The 20,469-nt window shown below is 37.4% G+C and overlaps 1 protein-coding gene across 4 annotated transcripts in view; it reads right to left on the reverse strand.

The window, feature by feature from the left end:
- The window catches only part of LOC139106499 (TWiK family of potassium channels protein 7), a 226,966-nt gene that overhangs the window by 178,182 nt on the left and 28,315 nt on the right, over nucleotides 1-20,469 (reverse strand). Inside the window, exons 1-2 of one of the 4 annotated variants that reach the window (XM_070663330.1) lie at nucleotides 16,568-17,686; nucleotides 14,125-14,495 (exon numbers count right to left, since the gene is read on the reverse strand). The exons of 2 other annotated variants lie outside the window; for them this stretch is intronic. The gene's annotated coding sequence lies outside the window, so the exon portion shown is untranslated. Of the gene's footprint in view, nucleotides 1-14,124; nucleotides 17,687-20,469 lie in introns of those variants that run through there. One more of the 4 variants, XM_070663329.1, reaches the window with a different exon arrangement.

The following is a 20,469-nucleotide window of genomic DNA, read 5'->3' on the forward strand; positions in this document are numbered from 1 at the left end:
TATTAAAAAATAGAAAAACGTGATGAATTCTAATACGGGAAGAGTTCCGTGTAACAGGATTAAATTTTTTAACATGCAATTAACATAGTCGAGTTATGTTACAACCAATTTTCGAGATAATCTCTTCCCCGGAGAATCACTCGCGGATACACCTGCGCGAGCGGCCTGGAAATTCTCGTATTCTAGCACAAGTCTCGAGGTACTCGGTTCACAATGTAAAATATGACGGTGGCCATTATGCATCCAGGAAGTTCAAAAAGAGCGGGTTTGCACTCTATTCTGCGGGATTTCAGCATAAAGCGGCAATAATCCTTACGAATCTGAATGCAATACCGAATAGATGAAAATAATAGAATAATTTACTCAGAGTGAGATGTACGCACGCGTAACAACATTGTTATAAAGAAACCTCGAAATGACGACATCAAAAGAGACATATGAGAATCACAAAAGTACTCGTTACCATTATTCGACGGGGGAAAGGATGGGAGCATCAAACATCTGAGACATCGTACTCGGAATATCTTTCTCTTTCGAGGCGCTCTTTTCGTCAACGGAGCCGCCCCTCGGAAACAAATTTGCGCGACGTTTCGTTCCGAGTTTTAACCTCATTTCGCTGAATTCCGTCTGTTGCAAATTCGTTTCTTACATAACGATAACGAATGAAGTACACAGCCTGAGTCTCTGTATTGAGTCAAATTGAGATACTTATTGCTACCAAAGTGACAGTAATTTTAAGAGAACACGCCCTAACGAACCATTCGACGAATGTTGTAATTGCTCATACAGCACTTTCGTACAAATCCTAATCTATTTTATATAAAACGAGAACCTTGGTGTTATTAAAAAATGAAAATTTATTAACCTTAAAATGTATTAACTTTCCACACAAATTACTCATTATCGGATATATAAAACAATTTTCTACAAAAGGAAAAGGTCTTTAAAAGACTGTCGACCACTGTATTTTTGCGAATCAACAGATAATACGGTCTCACACGCCGACACGCGGACGCCTAACGAAATCGTTAATATTTCACCCAAAATGCATTTGAAATGCATACCTTTGCAGTATAAGTATCGGTATAAAACGTTAGTTTATCCAATGTATCATGCATTTTTTATCAATCATTTCACACGTCTAAATAGAAACTTTCTAGCGAACATTCTATTGCGTCAGTTAAATCTACAACAAAAGGTAAAACTCTCAACTTCAAGAGTTGAATTGGCGAGAAAGAGAGAGAAGGGGAGAGAGGCAAGAGAGACAGAGAGAGAGTGAGACGCGGGCGCGAGATAGACGGTATTCGAGTTAGTTGGAAGCTCCACAGAAATGAATTGAATAATTTAGCGAGTCAGGATGAAGGGATAAAGCGAGTAAGCTCGAACGTGTCCTCTGGAAAGCCTCCGAAAATTCCATGGATGAGATAGCCTCGGAAGCATTCCAGCTCGTACCACGTCTTTCCGCGAATGCTTCAAGCATTTTCGTCACACGTGCTAGATTCGGAGGGCCCATCGTCGGGAAATAATTTGCGAACCGACGTTACAGGAATGCTTACTGGAATAAAAAGAAATTTCTCCCGCGCGAATCGTGGAAAACCTAATCCTTTTATGTCTATTTTACTAGAAATCCCGGTATTCGATTCTCATGTTTCCTAAATTCGATTCATTTAAATCCGCACCAATTTTTCCGCCAGTTTTTTGAAAGTTACTTTTTTTTCCTTTTTCAGAAAAAAAAAAATTCCAACGTTCAGTTCTTGTCGCGTTGCATTTGGTACTTGACAATCTATTCAGTGCAAAACTTTTATAATTAAAATTATTAAAAAAAATTTTTTAACTTTATCGAAATTGCAATGCATCATTGATTTAAGCCATTTAGATGAGCCGCTTTCTAACATACGTTTACTAAGAATTGTTTACATTCGTGATACAAAATCCTTATTGTCGCGCTGGACATTTCGACAATAGCCGAGTCGACTTACCACGAGGTACGGTCGCATCTGAATTATGTATTTCGTTATCCTGAAACCACAAGCACCGTCGCGGTAACAATTTGTCAGCGGGAGATCCTGAAAGCTCTATACCCGCTTATATAAGTGCACGCGTATTCGCACATACACAAATGCATATATTATATAGAAGGGCTGAGGAGGAGAGTTAGACTTTCGTCCTCAACGGCTCGAAACTTCGAAGCAAGCACGAATCGTAGTAATAGTTTCAGCGAGTATAATTATGCTTCCTTTTCAGGATTAATATGCAGATAAAGCGGTCGTGATGGTGCCACAAGCTGGGTCTTACAAAGCTAGTATTGTCGATGATTCAATCGCGAGAATCCTATTTAGCTACCAATCAAATAAATAAGCTCATTGTTGAAGATAAAGATAAAAATAAAATAATTAATAATACAAAAGATGTAATTTTCTCTGTTGCAAAGGCATTCTATATTTTCCCGATTAAATATTCGAGCTATCGATCGTGTAAAAACTTTAAAGATTGAAAGAAAATGTTATAACAATAAAAAATAAATATCTGAAAGTTATGTAAAAAAAATATTGTAATTCCATGTAAGAAATAAGATGAATAATTGTGGCCGACGGCAATATTCTGACGCGAGTTCTAAATAAACGGCTATAAAACGATTAAATGCGCGATATAAAGACCGATATAAAAATATTTAACGACTAGTTACGCAGAAGCAAAGCTGATTTCGTTCACAACGATACAATTCCTTGCGTGTCGAATGCAGTTATATGAAGGTACGATATACGACTAAAATTTTTATAGTCGTTCTTAGAAACCAATGAGAGAATGCATGCTAGATTATATTTATCCGTATAATTCTCTTCTTATTGTTATTTATGATAACTTTATTATATTTCATTTAATTATATTTTAAAAGTGTCAAGCGTATTCAAAATCAATAGAGAATAAATAATGTTAAAAAGTATAACCTTACAAAAATTAATTAAAAAATAACAAAGAAATCATTGAGAAGTGGTAAAGAAGCAGACGACGTTGCGACACGCAAAGCATTGGCGGCTTAAAAATTGGCATCGAAGTCGATAGTAGACGATAAAACTTTAGCTCGAGGCAAGTACTGACGGAACTTCGCACCATTAGAGATACTCTTGCAGTTCGAACAATAGATAGAAGAAGGGCTTCCATACACCAACTACTCTTTTCTTTTCTCGCATCCCCCGATCTTTCCTTCGCTGTCTTGCGTCTTATGAAGTACTTTGTCCCTTGCGAACGCCGATAGCATTGGCTGCGCTCTCTTTATTTATTTTCACCCTCCACGCCTTCGCTCTTTCTTTCTCCTCTCCTTCTTTCCTATTCATTTTTTTTCATTTTTTAGCTACATTTTATATACCTTTTTCTCTTATTTCTCAAAGCTACCGCAATCACCATATATAATACAAGCTCCATATCTATTCGTAATAAAGTACATTTATCAGCGTAGCATAACTTTTTCAGTATACTTAACTTGAAAATAAGTTTGCCTACAATTTGATATGATTTTATTTATTTTTCGTCAATTACGCCACAGACGTACACGTGTAAACGCAATTTGTCTTTTTTTTTTATCGTCATAAATGTACTTATCTTTTCACATTATAAATATTCTTGTAAATTATCGTTAACTATCAAATTTACTGAGTTTAATTGTACCCTTATCCAAATTGCACAAGCAAATTTATAAACAAGTAATATTTAATTTACAGATTCACGTATCCCCCGTTTCCCCGAGCACATCTCATTTTATATGCTATATAACGTGGTAGTCTAGAACATTAATAAATGTCCATCGCTCTCGCATTCTATATACATGTATGCAAGTGTGTGTGTAGTTTTCTGCCACGCATTGATCCTACATCCTTTATCCCCTTCAATTCTCCCTGCCGTTTTATAGAGTATCTTTCTTTTTCTCCGCTTCTCGCTCCCTTTCTTCAACTACCATCCAGTACGTACTATCGTCTTCCACCATCGAGGTAGGTCACGTCTCTATTTTGTATTCCATCAAGCTCGCATCCATTCCGACGCCAAACAATGAAAAGCGTCCACGTCTGCCTCGCTATCACTCTCTCTTTTGGGCTCTCTTACACCCTGATGCGTCTCCATAGGTCTCCTCCGCGAAGATCTCGGCGAATTCCTGAACGGAGTATAGTCGAAAAGCTCTCCACGTTTTCACCCTATATAGTCTTTCTTCCACCTCTCCTCCTTTCTCTCTCACTCTCTCTTTCTCTCTCTCTATCTCTACTTTTCTTCATTTCTGCGATCTTCTTTCTATCACTACCTCGCATGGCGCAAAGCCCAAGAAAACGGGTGTTTTGAAATGGTACCAAAACGCGGCGGCCTTTTATTCGTCGGCTCATCTCGATTTCAAATGCAAATGCGTGCTGCGACGAAAGACGCGACTGAAGGGCCGGGAAGGAATATATACCGCGAAGGGGAGACTACGCCGCGCCACGTTTCGCTACTTCGCATCCAATCTACCCTCCAGGCTGTTTCGAGCCGTCGAATGTTTCGCGTTATCGCGGAGTTCGATTCCCTGCTCCGGACGCATCGCGTTCGCGTACAACGTACTGCTGAATAAGGAAAACTTTCATTAACCTTTCAAACGTAACACGCAGCTGTACGGAATATATTATACAATCGATACGTGCAAGAATTTCCAACGTTACGGGAAATTAAATTGCAGGTGAGTTCTGACAAATATATCGTCGCCGGAGTAAATGAATAGAAAGGCATGGCTAATTGTAATTCAGAGAAACAAAATAGTAACAGTAAATTACGAAGTGTACGCCGAAACGGTGCACCCTTTTTTTTTTACATTCGCCTCAGAGTTATTTCTCAGCGCGGAAGGTATCGATGTTACGAAATAAAGCGAGCTCGATTTTAAATCGTTACGAGATAAATCATGCTACTGTTAGCATCTCGCGAGATTTTATAGTTCCTCCGCAGCATTCAGCTATAACGTCCTTTCCGCCCGCGGCACCTAACTTTTAACTGCTTCGACAAACTTCTCTTTCCGGTTAATCCTCGCGATAACGCCGCGGAATCGTTACCTGCTACTTTCAACTTTTAGGTACTAATAACCTCATCTCTATCTCTATAGAACGTCATCATCGAGAGCTATGATCTTTACCGTTGAAACAGAAAATTTCTAAATGATTTTAACTGCAATATTCTTTCGTCAAATTGCTCGCCGCTTATTTATTAATCGTATCGCGATTCGTTTTCATTAATCAACTCTCGAAAGAAATATAAATGCTGTTGATTGGGAAATAAAAGAAAAACCGTAATGCGCGACGTACATAAGCGAGAGGGAAGGCAAGAGACCGTATTTATCGTAGCAATAAAATTCTTCCATTTTTATCGCCGTCAGTTGCTCTTTCCGATGGCGAGCAAGCTGCGCGATTCGCCAACCTCGTTCTTCCTCTCCTACAAGTTCTTCTTTACCTCAGCCGTACCTACTCCTGTACGAAATATCGCAACCAGTCCCCGCTACGAGGAAGGATCCGGTAACCGCCGGTATGCAACGGTAAATGTATGCTGTATGTAAATGTTATCCGAGGCCAACGGTAATCTGGAATTTGCTTCGCAGACGTGTACATTTCGTGGTGGTTCGAGGGTAGCCGCGACGTCGGCGATGGAGGTTTACGAAGGGCAATCGACGGTCACGAACAGAAATTGCAAATGGAGATGGATGGCAGGCATGACAGAAATAGTAATCCTATCGATATTATCATTCGAATTAGTCGCAAGCTAAGAATCAATCTTTCCTAACTGTTTTTTAATTGTTCAAGAAGCCACGATACCGAAATACCTCTCTCATTCGTTTACGCAATCTCTCTAAAATTTCTCTCTCTACATCAATATTGAAAAAACAGACGTTTACGCGTTGATAAGATTAATTTCGATGCGTGAGCAAAATTAAAAAGTATAGAAAATATTATTTCAAAAATAATTGATAAGAAATTAAAATGAAACCGTAAAGGGGGGGAAAAAATATGCAGATAAACTTATCGACCTTCGAGGAACAGGAAAGTTAACAATACAAGTTTTCTGGGTGCACCAAGCATAGAAGAAAATTTTTCTCGCATGGTTGCTTCAACAAAGAGTAAGAAACGACAGAAATAGGAGAAGAGTTGAGAATCGCTGGGACGTGGAATCGGAAAAATTGTGCCGAGTGCGCAAAGAGGGAAGACTTCTTTGACCCCACCTCTCTTCCCAGTTTGAGGTCGGCAAGCCCTTGATTGCCCGCGAGGACCCTTCAAGTTTTCTCGACTATATTAAAAAATAGACTCCAGTCAGAGTCAATTTAATGTTCTTAAAAAATGATCTATATATATACGTATAAATAATAAAAAATAAATATATATTTAGAGCGCGATATTAACAATAAATAACAAATTATTAATTAAAAAAAAGATCTAGGCGCGATTGAAACGCGAATGCAATATATTGATTTCTTCGATAAACAATAGTATAGGGCAACATCAACTACAAGCAGATTACTAACAGTGTGCTTAACAAATTTCGATCGTCAATTGCCATTAGGTCCGCTATTTATTGGGCGCGATTACGCGAAGATAGGCGTAGCTCTAATCGCCATTGAAAAGTACATTAGCGCGTAACGAGAGACACCGTACGCGTGGATGCAATTTCGATGCTGCTGCAATGCGACTAACGCGAAATCATGCACATATATCGCTCCGCTTTAGAACACTCGCTAAAATTGCGGTCGAACCGTAATAAAGTTACGAGAACCTACGTGTGCGGCACGGCGTAATTGAAAAGTTCTCTATCTAGACGTAAACAGAGCCACAAAACATTCCGTTGCACACACGAGTGCAAAAGTATTTTCGTTCATTGTAACTTACGACTTTTATACTTTTATTACTGTTGGCGCGCGGCACAAGACAAAATCCCGTAAAAAAAAGAAATAAAAATAGAAAAGAAAAGAAACTGCGACCGCACATATTGTTATTCGTTAATGAGTGAACCGTCGAAATAAAACGTCGGGCTTCGATCCGCGAAGAGGCGAAGTGAAATCTCGATTGCATGAGTGCGTCGGGAGAAATTGTCGAATTTACATTAAGGGTCGCGTGCGCAGGAGGTTGATACGATATTCGGCTAAACCGTCATCCATTACAAACTTCTAATGAGCCGCTGTTTCAGTGATACAACTGTCAATATTGGAGCGCATTAACGTAACGTAGGCCGCGATACGACCGATACCGTGAACGCGCGTATGCGCCAGAAGTAAACTTAGAGCAAACGTATGACACATGTAATACGCACGAACGCAATCGTATACTGCGGCTCGTTATTGCGTAGGTGTATCTAACCCAGTTGCCAATCCGTGCACAGTTCCGCATTCATTCGCCGGCATTGCGTATCGCGTTACTCCGCGAAATACGTCCGGCATACAAATAAAGTTTCCGGGCACCGAGCTCCTCAATTTGCAGGCATTCGAAGTCAAACACGAGCGGCAGCTTTAATAATATTCCTCGAGAACGAACCGCGCGCAGCTTTTGCGGCGCGGATAAGCAAAGAAAAGTTTTCGGAATACCACGAGACAGTCCGAACGCGAGACAATGCTATCGCTGGATAACTCGCTGAAATTGAGAGAGAATTCCGCGGCGCGTCTGAAGGCCGCGCCTCTTCTTTGCAACAACCCCTTATGCCCTCGACGACGAGGAATTTATTTTCGCGCAATTCCAACTTATCTACTTGCCGCGAAGAGGATTACCAGATCTAAGACGAATACGTCGTGCACAAAGTGAGACTCGGATTTTGACAAAAAACGAGCTTACGTTGGTATCTGATAATAATATTGTATGCTACAAAGGGATTATATTGAAATCGCTGACAAAGCTTCTCTCCGACGATGTTTTCACCAATATTATTTCGCTCAACGCCGCCCGAATTTGATGGTATGCATTCATCGTCATGCACGCTCACCGATTTTTGTCATCGACAATATAAGTATTATATTTTCATTCAGTCACCACAAGTGTTACTTTCATACACGCGTTAGTTATTGTACACATACTATCTGATGAAACGAGTTACAACTTGTTAGCCTACGTACGCGACGGAATAATTTAATATTTTTTTGCAAAAAATTTTGCTCTTTATTGTAAAAAGATGAATTATTTTTTGTTGAGCTTACCGAATCTATAAATATGTATAAATACGTTATAAATTTGATATCTGCCGGACTCAGTGTTGACGGAATAACGTCGATTACTGCAATGAAATCTTGATTGACAATTTCAACGAGGAACAAAGATCAATAAAGAAAATATCTTTTGAAAAAATATTACAAAATATCGTCGTGGAAAATCGATATAAAATGTTCGATTATACGTGAAAAGGCAATAACAGATAAACTAAATCTAACGAGTCAAGTTGAATATACTGATTCGCCTGAATAAATATTTTTTATTTTACACGTATAGTAAAAATTAAAAAATAACATAGTGGAAATGTAATCCGAAAGATCTTATTTGTGCAAAATAACACATTGAATTATGAAAAGTGTTATCTTTTGGTTCCCAATATATGCACGAAAGACTCAGGCTGCTACATTAGATATTCGATTTCATTTCTTACTATTCGAAAGCGTACTCAATTTTCCCGATGCGACGCGCTGCGAATATGAAGTGTTCTTACTCTGCTAGTTTACGACTAGAATAAGCGCGTGTGTAGAACGTATATAACGCATAGCAATTCGATTAAATTTATATGCACACGTCATTATTCATATGTGACATTAAACTATCTTCTTTGGAAATAAAATGAAGCTTTCATTTACCGTACGAACGTTCGTAAAAATATTCAACAATGTCGAATTGAAACAACGTTTAATTACGTCTTAGAGATTTAATTAATTCATCCATCCAATAAAAGGCATTTAAAAAAAATATTTGCAATTTTAATATATTATTATACATACATATAACAATTACGTGAAAAGAGAATAAATGTTAATGAATCGTGGCTTTGATTGTAACGTTCATCAGCGATAATTAAATACGAGAGTAAATTTTACCTTTTATACGCATATCGTTAATTGCGTATCAATGAAAAAGAAACGTAAGAACAGAGATAAACAATTTGTCGTTATATTAATGAGACAAAAATGTACGAGAGTGCCTAAATAAAATGTAATTTTGCTTATTAACGCGACACGTGGTAATTCTAATTTGTCTTCAGGCATTGAAAATGATAAGAGGAAGAAAACGTTCTCTTTTGCCACACGATGATAGGGCGATTTGAAAACTTAACTCCTACTAAAGTTAAGAAGCAGTAATGAATCACTTCGAGAAACTACCAAGGTCTTGATCCACGGAACTAAATCTCCGTTACGAGTTTTCGAGTCACGAGATCTCCCAATAACTGACAGCACGAAAAGTAAAGTAGGAAAAACGGAAGAGCGAGCAAGTGAATGTAAGGCCCGTCTTGCCGGAGAAGAAATCATTTGACGAGCGAACAAATATACTTCTCAGTGCGCGGAGAGGCTGCTCGCTAACAGAAAATAAAAAAAAAAAAAAGAAAATCGCACGCTTGCACTTTTTTAATTAAATTTGCCGTCGGTCACCCTTTCCGACAAACGCGCGCGAAAATCGCCATCGTGGCCACGCGGTGTACTTGCGAACTTTTCCGAATTTAATTCAAGTCTGTGTATCCCAAGCAACCTTTTCGGGGTTAAAAAAAAAATTAATCAATAAAAATTGCCACTACAAATACGCAAAGTTTGAGATAAACCAGAAACTGCAAGTAAAAAAAAATTGGGTAACATTTTTCGTCAGATTTTTCTATATTTCGCTTATTAGTAATTAACGATATTACTTAACATGGCTAAAAGGTTTAAATACGCAGTTGGTCGAATGCTGTTGAGACTAAACGATAAGTTAACGCGAGAAATATCATAAAATGTAGTTCGATCAGATTCATCGCAAAGTACTAAAGAGCTTTAGGTGCATGTGAAGACGATTCCGGCATTAGACAGTTCTCTCGAAGATAAACGAAAGAGAGGATAGGAGGGAAAAGTGATGCCTCGCCGTAGTATAGCGATGAAAGTCGGCAAGTTAAGCGTCTTATGGGATTCTACGAGTTCGAGGTGTTTCGTGGGAAAAGTGCCTTCTATGCCGACGTGCCTCGTGTGCGGAGATGCGCGAAAATGCGCCATTGATTTTTATCCGTGAGAAGTAGGCTTCCGTGAACGACCACGAAAGGTGGATGGAGAGGCGGAGGAATATCGCGATAGGTAAGCAGGTGCACATTCTGACGCAAAGATGGCGAGAATAAGGGCATAATAAAGGAAAAACCGTCTGAAATTTTTTCGCCTCCTCGCGAAGGCAAGCACTCGCTGTAAATAATTCAATCACGTGTACGTTCGCGTTATTTTGTAAAAAAATTATATATATTTCGTGCCTGTTTTTCAATATTTATCGTAAAAACCAATCGAAACGGCGCGGACAGTAAGTATTTGAATGCAAACGATAGTTTGAATATTCCATGGTAGTTCTTCCGTGTGAAAAATGATTTCGATAGTGAGTTATTTATCACAAAATTGTTGTGGGTAGCTGCGCGTACACTTTTGTGTTTTCTATATGGATTTCACGGATAACATCCGACGTACGACCAAACGGAATCACACGTATCAGCTATTTTTTTTTATTTTATATATTTTTTTTTTCTTTTTTTTTTTGTATTGACCATTACTCGAAAGTTCGGTCACGAGATTCTCTACAAACAGTATCGCGAAATATTTTACGTGGTCAAGCACGTGGCACATGTACGTTTCGGTCACTCGTTTGAAAAAAAAAAGTTTGTTTTAAAAATGACTAGACGTATACAACTACACGATACATGACCACTAACCCCATGCTCTTACGCAACTCATCTCGTTAAAATTTTTTTTTTTTTTCCTTTTTTTTTTATTTACCCGCTACCCGTTGTTTTGACCTCCTCGTTTCATGGCGTTCACTTATTCCGCGCGAACAGCTCGCTCGGGACAACGTGATCGGAATGCTCATTGGTAATTCAGATCTGTCGCGGGGCGGACGTGTTCTTAAGAGTGTGTGACGGGAGGGAATAAAGATAGTAGATATTCGGAAGTTCTATAAAGGCATACTCCGAGAGTCATTTTTGCGACAGAACGGGCATAAAGGGTCAAGACGAGGAGCGGTCGCCTACTTCTCACGTGCTGGCTAGATTAAACTAAAGAAACTATTGTCTTAATACTCACAAACTCCTGCGCCAAAAATTATTTCGCTCCTACAATAAATAAATATTGTCCTGCAAACAAATATTTTCTTTTATTCTACTATTGCTTTCACGAAAAAGAGTAAATTTTGATTGCTAATGTATTACTATTGGTACCCGAGCATGTAAAAGTAAACGTATAAATCTATTTTTTCGTGAGATAATTCAAATACCGCTTTTCTCATTGTATTTCCCTAAAGTTTATTCGTTCAATTCGTGTTTTCAACGACTTAACATTTTTCTCGCATGCAATGTACACATTCGGTAACAGTTTCAACACAAAAATCCGACAAAAATCGCAAAATAAGCGTGACTCGCGGCGAAAATATTCACGCACGGTGGCGATTCGACGATAGAGGGAAACGCCACGTGGTAAAATTGGAAGTGGCATCAATATTTTCTCTTCTTCTCTCGGGATCAGCCTATAGATTTACAATTCGGAAACTCGGGACATCTGGTATTTTATATTAAAAGTCTCCATCCCGTATCACCCCAGTATATCCTTATGCCACCGTGGCATTTTTGCTCGAATATGGTTGCGTGAGGGATGCCGCGTTATATGTACCAAGAACTTCTCCGGAAATCTGATTCACTTCCCGAAGCTCTCCAAACGCGAGAAATATGCGTGCCACACGTGCACACGTCATTAGATTGATATTTATGGGACTTCATAATTGTTTCCGAAATATCTGTCATCTAAATTGACATTCAATCTCGCGATTCTCGCATTCCCTACGGCTAATAAACGAAGTTTATTACAGAGAGAGAGAAAGAGAAGGAGAGCAAGAGAGAAAGAGAGAGATGTTCATGTACGTGTACACTGTATATAAACCTACGCATAACTGAAATCCAAACATATTTAGAATCGCGTTTCCATTTCCCGAAAAATTAAAATTTACGAACAAAATTCCCACAGATGTGATATTCCATATACGTAAAGCAATTACTTGCGCAGAAAATATTACGAGATAAGCGGAAATATATATTTCGCATGAGAAAAAGATCTCTTGATTGCTATAGCATTCAAGCATAAAAACGTGTCTCTAATACAAGTCTCTAGGTACCTGTTCCAAATATTTCTCATTAATGATAAACGAATTAAAGATCGCATTATCCTCGTATAGCTTTGATATATTGGAATCGCATTGGAATCGCGCGATAATCGGAGTTAAACTCTAGATATGGCGGAAATAGGCTATACCATATTCGGAAAGCTCAAATCTGGAGAGCAAAGCACTTGGTGGTCGTGCTTGCAGACGCCATTCTCCGTCGTATGGAACGGCGTGGAAATTCAAAAGCGCATGTTTGTCGTCCACTCGGCGAACCCTTCTGGAAATTGGCCCGGTGTCACCGGAGAATTTCAGTACCCTCTCTTGTGTGGTCCTGTCCACGCGGGGTGCAAGAGAATCCAGTAAAATTAAATCAAGGGGCTTTCGTCCTCTTGCTCGTCGGAAAGCCGCGGGACAGCTATTACACTACGTACTTTGTAGTAGTGCATATACATATACATATATTCATGTAAAACCACCAAGCAATAACTGGCATTTAAATGTTATCGATATTCCAAAAACCACGGTACATGCCCCGCCCAATTTCGATAAACGTGGCACATTTACAAAAATACATATATATATGTATATATCTCTCTACGTTAATTTCTTATGTTGTATAATGCATAAGGGTAATTTAAATATAAAGCGAATTATTCCACGTAAATGTTTGTTCTACACGAATCTCATGTAAATGCAATAGACCCGAAAAATATATTTATTATTTCTTCCCACCCGATACTTTAAAAAAAAATTTTTTCAAAAATTTGCTTACAATGCTCGAGCGCTCGTGCGCTCAGCGTAAAAATTGTAAGTCTTTGGAATCTAGGCTTCTTTAACATCGTTTTATTTTCAGGAAATGCTGGAATGGATAGCGTAAGGTACATCCGTTGGATAGCTTCCAGTACGCGGTAGCAGCAGCTTTAGGGTCGAAATATCGCGACGGTTGTGGGGTTAGTATTACTGATATTAGCGTCGCCAGTAACTCTTTCGAAATAGCCTTGGCACATACCAAGCCTGTGTTAACTTCTTCCTTTTCTTCAATCACGCCTTGTACGTATTACGGTTTCCATTCTCGACCTACGTTTCTTAACGGTACTATCGTTGCGGTTAAGTTTGATCGATTACATATTTCGCGGCTGGACAAATACTCGCGTAAATATTATTCTATTTCTATTGCCTATTATATTTCTGTTGCATTGAAAACCTTCTATTAATTAACCATATTGTTCTTGGCGAAAGACAATAAACACCAATTAAAACACAAAATTCACCTAAAAATTTGATAAAAGATTTTTGAAACAATGATGTGTGACTGATATACGAAATAGTGGAGTTAATAGATCTTCGGAAAACATCGAAAATAAAGTTTTTCTGTATCTCACCGAATAGACAAATTAAAAAAAAAAATTGACGTCGACGTACATGCCGTCGATCTTTTTTCCGTTTTGCCACATCGCACACCAACAGAAGAGAAATTGGAGATGAATACCATTGAGTTTGATTCTGCGCTTCTACGTTTTTTTTTGTGTGTTTTTTTTATTTACTTTATTTTTTGTTCAGAAGATGATTTCTCTAGTTCAGAAATATGCTTTTTCTTTATTTTTTTCGTACAACGAGATACTTGATATTTCACAAAATAATGTATAAAAGTCTAAAAATTTTATTATATTATATTATCAACGTCATATTTCGTAATATATTCATCGTAAATGTATGCACGCGTAATTGTAAAAAACAAATAATACATAAGAGCGCAAAATCAATTTTCACGTTGAATGTGAATAAACTTACTAACCGTCGAAGTCTGCAAATCGAGTTGCCGGAATTACGAATGCATCTGGCAGTTTTATTAGCGGCACCGCTTCGAAACTATCTTGAGGTTTGAAAAGGTGACGTGTTTTCGTCAATTAACAATCCTGGGAACGTAACGGTATGCAAATAAGCTGCTCCACGCACTTTACACTGACACGATGTCACTAGCACACTGTCTTGCTGGCGAAACTTAGCACGTTCATTTTCACATTTCCATCACAATTTCGTTATAACATTTTATATCGTATAGCGTTCATTCTCGTATCGATTATTAATAGCACGTAAGATTTTCTCGAATGAGCCTCAAGCGTTCATGTGTATATAACTTCAATTGAATTTGGATGAAAAGTATTCCTAAAATGGTGAATATAAAAAAATTGATATACCCGTAAATTTTAATAACGTAAAACTTCCGTTAAAAATTAATATTACATTACTGATATTATTTCCTTACTGCCCACAATTAATTTTCTTGAATATAACCCAAATTCTATGTACCTAATATTGATCGACATCGACTAACGCACCGCTTAGCAACGTTTAGCAACAATTTAGCTGTAAATATATCTCTTACTTTGCCGGGTTAATTTTTTTTAACAAATTTAATTAATGTCACCGAGAGACTGAATATATCTCACTGAAATAAAATTTGTTAAATTATAAAACGCGACGCTTTAGTGCCATTCACGCAAAGACAGTGTTTATGTTGTAACGTTCGCATTGAGAGATCCAGATTACCTCTGTAATATTACCGTCCAATATAATGAACCGTTACAATCGTTAAGCTTCCAGCTACCTATAAACGTACGTAAGCTCTTTTTATTGGTTATCGGCCGCGGTCTCTTTCGCGCTTACGCGCGAACCCATTCACTGTGTAACAATGTCGGGTAGACGGTTTAATTGCGAATTATCGAGCCATTGCGAAATTCAATTGCCGTGTAGGCTCTGCTCACGAGTCTCGCCCGCACGCGTCGCACACAAGTGAAATCGTGCGTGCAAAACGCCTCGCCGATGCCCAACGCGTGTTCATATGATCTTTTGCATTTTCATGATGGAATTTCGCTTAATAAACATACATTTTATCATTACTCACGGATACACATTACGTTCAGTTTACACGACATAAAACACTGGAGATGTGTATGAACATTGTTATTTCGCGCTGCAATAAAGCTTTCATGTTACACGTTTAAAGTCTCACAAACGCTAAAGTAATCAAGATATTTGGCTCAGGAAAGTATTTAATTAACAAGTGACGATTTGTAGTAATAAATATTAATTTGTTCGTATTAATTTATAAACTGTCGATTATCTCATCTTACTAATAATACGGTAATAACGATATTTATAATATTATACTAATAATGCCAACTTTTTAAAACAATATCTCGTTAATTTACCAATTTGTGAATTATATTTTAATTTTAACTTAATAATACTTGGTTTTGTAAAAAATAAAATTTTCAAATTATTATGAAATTATTTAGAATGAGTTTCTGATTTTTGTAAGTAGAAAATAAAAAGCCGTACGAAACATGCCAAGTAAAAGCATTTTCTTTTAAATTATATATTTAAAAGAATATTAAATTAAATGACAGAAAGACATTTTCAATAAATTGTTTCAATAAATCAATTTTCTTTTCCTTTACCGCAAAGCTTTTGAAATATTTTATAATTCGTCATTTAAAAAATAACGCAAAAATAAATACTTAATACGCGCTTTGTATTTATAATAGTTTGGCCACTATGTTGGCCACTACAAAGACTATCATTTTACTTCGATTATGATTACAGTAACGGTTTTAAATAATATAATTTTTCCCATTCAATATTAATTAAAATAAATTTTACAATAATTTACAGTCATAATAAATTAAAATATTAAACTGTTAAAATTCAAATATGAAAACTCAATATTCAAATAATTAAAAAAAAATGTAGACGATTTTAAAATACGGTTTAGTACGACTGATTAAAGTGAAAAATTAACACACTAAATAAATTATTATCATTATCCAATTATATCTAACCTTTTATCTAAAAAAAAAAAAGGGATATATATTTCAAAACTGTAAATCAATGTCAAATGCGACGAAAGTTCTTATAAAAGATCAAGCCCTTATTAATTTCACGTACACTGCACACATATATATACAATATAGGTATATATATGCCGTGCATTGCCCTAGAAGCAACGACCTCTAATCTCGGATGATTAATTAACAACAAGGCATTAACCTCATAGGATCAAATAACTTCGATCTTGCTAAATTTCAACAACTAAACGTATAAACAATTAAAATAGATTAAATCCGAGCATTTTCTGCTACGTTCGCACGAATTAATAAAAGCACTTTTCAGTTCTTTATTATCTCATTTCTCGTTTTATAGCGTATGAAATACGGCAGTAAAAATAATTGACAAACCCGAATCCCAAGAAACGCTTCAACACTGTCTAATCGTCACGAAAAAGCTACGGGAGAAAGCGACGATGATCAACAGGCTTCGAAAATTTCGTATATAAATATGCGATATCTCGGTCGATCGCAACCGTTCACTCGTCAATCTCGCGGAAAAGGTTGCTACATGAGTCGATTGCTGCACGATCACGCGACAATATACCACATGCGTCCGTTAGAAATACACGCACTACCGCGAACTCGCAAAGTGCTCGCGAGCAACGCAAAAGGACGAATGAGCAGAAGCTCCGCACTCGAAAGCTCGCAAGCCCCACCGCCCTTTCAGCGCTTGCGGACTGGAGCAAATTTGACCGATCGCAAACGACTAACACCGGAGGTGCACGAAGACCAGTGGGTGCAGGGGGGAGGGTTTGACATATCGCTGCAAGATAATTAATCGGTGGAAATATAATGCTTGATCAAGAATGCAAAGTTCTTGTCTATCTTTTTTTTTCCTTCGCATAGCGTGCGAGTCTGTTACATTGGCAAATTTGAAAAAAAACATTTTTTTGTAACAAAACATAACTCACGATGATGTATGATGGCGACATTAAGTCATTAAAAAAAATTATTAAATTCCATATGAATTTACTTAATTTTCGTTCGTGTTTTTTTTCTTTTATATGTATATATTCGCTTTATTAAAACGTTATTTTCTTTTTAAATTATTTAAAAGTTATAAGCAAGAAATATTATATTCCCTCGTACTCTTAAAAATATTTCAAACTGTGCTCTACAAATAATTCATATTTAGAATATTTATACAATATGCTAAACTCTTCAAATCTCTTTGAATTCTATTTAAATCCACTTCGTCGCCATTCTGTTACAATATCGCGCGATCCGTTTAAGATACGGGCTTTTACTTTTCGCGCAGCAATAAAAGGAGACTACCGTTGGATCGATAAAGCGGAGCGACAATGAGATAACGTTTACGTGTCCGCTGGAATCTACAGGCAGCATCCAAAAGCTTCGATTCCCCAAGCATACTACCAAGCAGGCAATTGGTCGGTAACCAATTTACGACTAGCGCCAACCAGCGATCGGTGGACGGTATTTTACGCCTCGTAAAAAAAAAAGAAAGAAAGAAAAAAAAAAAAAAGAAAAAGGAAGCCGCGAGTAGACAGACGAAAGGTGAGAGCAAAAAAAAAGATGGCCCGCTCCAATCGAATTCATTTCCATCCGTGCACAAGTACCGAATCTGCCGGCTTGGACGAGCGATTTCCTCGTGCGTAAAATTCATTGTCGATACCCTTCCAGTTGATCGTGATAGCGAAGCACGAACAACCAAAAGCGAGAACAAAGAAGCTTACGTCGAAAGCGAACGGAGCGGTATCATCCAACCCTTCACTGTGAATTTTTTAGTTAATCTCCCGCAGGGTGATGCGCCGGATGCAATTGACAGAAAGCAAACTGCAGAAAAAGGGATTGAAATAGATATTTAAGTTTATTTAGAGGCACCATCCATATTGGAAAGAGTTTAGAAATTGCGAAAGACGCGCGGGGGAAAATGGGGCAAATAAGCTTCGGCGGGAGCTTCACCGTTGATGAATACGTTCTTCCGCGGTCGGATGATTAAATACCGAACGTTTGTACAGGCTTTGATCCTTCCAATCAGTACGTTGCAACATATTCCGCTAAAGTACGCGGCCCCTGTGCGCTTCAAAGTCCCCCGCGCTTTCACGGAACAAATTGAAACACACTTTGAATGTTTAATGCTCAGACACCTATCCTCGCCCACGAGAGCATACCGCTTTTTTTTTTTTTTATCGCGTTCAGCCTGCAAGAATTTTCCTCAGCATGCAAGCGCATTTTAAAGTTCGCTAGAATTTTGCTACAACAGACAATCGTGACAGTGCAAAGCGCCACTGTAATTAAATCAAGTAATATCTTGTCGTAAAAAAAGAGAAAAGGATAGGTACTATCTACAGTTTTCCATAAAAAGTTTCACGACAGCGCGACGTTCAACTACTTTTTAATTATATCACTAAAGCAATTTCTTAATATAATAGATTACATTTCTCGTAGATTTCAATATCTCATATTAAAAATGGCATAAAAGAAAAATTGAATAAATAATTTCATCGCAGGCTTAAAATATGACGAAATTAAATTACTTTTATTTCCTTATACGAAAGAGTGAGGTTTGATCAAATCGACGAAACGTGTCGGATTAATTTGTAGCGCGTGCAATACGGATTTCTTGTCTTTATTATTTGTTTGGTTTTTTTTCCTTTTTTTTTCCTTTTCTTACGCCGGTCATCTAATGCCTTTTAATTTTACGAAGTAACACATGAACGTGCGTTTGAGGCGGAACGAGGCCGAGGCCGGCGGCGATGCGCTTCGCTCATCAAGACCGGTATAACCGTGATACTAGAGTTACTCGTCAAATATTTACCCCGAGTGATGCTGGCGCCAGGCAAGTGGTATCCCAGCTGATCCACCTTCGGCAAAGCGAGAATATGTCCGCGTGAAAAATGTTCTATTTAATTGCTGGTAGATAGGTGCCGCGGATCTTTTTCCGTAATTGAATAATGTCTTTACGTTCAAACGCAATAGCCGTTCCGCGAAACGTTCGATTATTATCGTTTCAGCTTTAACATCGTTTACCGTGAAAGCACTCGCCGAAGAAATCTGACGCTATGGCAGCCGAGATAAAAAGTCAAAACTTATTACAGAAAACGACGGAAGAGCGTTCATAAAAAGATATGTATTTCTGAGTGGAAATTCCGTTGACTTGGCGTAATACATATTTCTGTCGGTTAACAAAGTAAATTTTGTGTAAAATATTTAAAGAAGAGAAATATAAGAATGTATCAATAAGGCGTATTTAATATGTATCTTGTTAGTATCCGACAAATTAAAAGTTGTATAATATATTTTTATTATTAATTCGCGATACCGTTCAGTTATTGTAACGTGCGGAAAAACACGCGACGAGCTTTCCAATTAGCATTAATTATAAATAAGCTAATAGTCAGTAAAATTACAAGCAAGTAATCAGCAGTCTCTAATTAATTGTTTCCCTATTGATTGGTTTTGCTGTATCTTTGCTAGTACATGTATACCCCATTTTCGCTTGTTATACCTTGTAATTAGTGAAATGAGTATTAACGCTGCAGATACGTTTAGCAAAAAAAACAAAAATATATATATATATATGTATACAATATAATATATATATAAATTTAACTGAGGTACGCATAAATGTTTAAAGCAATATTTGTTAAGATATATGCAGTAAAAAATATTAATATTATTGACTTTGTCTATTAAAAACACAGCGTTAACACAATTCACATATTACCAGTCAACTTGTCTTTTAGAAATGTAATGTAACAAAAACGATAAAGGGAATAGAGAAGAGCTTGCGATAAGCGACCAACCCATAGAAACTCAGTTTAACCGCAAGAATAATAATTAATAGATATGACTTTCTAGCCAAAGCATTGGGACGCTCAACTGGCAAGACCTCGTTAAGGGAATTAAATTTGGTGATGCAGGCTGGATTATAGCGGTTTCCAATTGGACACTAAATTAATGCCTAAGATTAACGGTCGAATCTCACGATGGCAATCTACAGCACTTCTGGTAAACGATATAAATTTCACCTTTGCTCTGCGAAATGTGAATCATTAAAAATGGCCCGCAAACATTAAACGTCTCTCGGCATTAAATTTTTTTCTAAAAACGATCGGTTTTATCACACATACTTGCGTGCAAATGTAAAATATAGCAAATCAAATATTTCGTTAATGAAAGGTTATGATAGGCATATGACGAGTAATACGCGGTTTCGAGAATAATTGTCTGTTTTTAGTTAATTTGCATTCGTGTAGCTTGATATTCGTATTTAGTATCGAATGGAA

This window comes from Cardiocondyla obscurior, linkage group LG11, assembly GCF_019399895.1.
Source record: "Cardiocondyla obscurior isolate alpha-2009 linkage group LG11, Cobs3.1, whole genome shotgun sequence".
Taxonomy (NCBI): Eukaryota; Metazoa; Arthropoda; class Insecta; order Hymenoptera; family Formicidae; genus Cardiocondyla; species Cardiocondyla obscurior.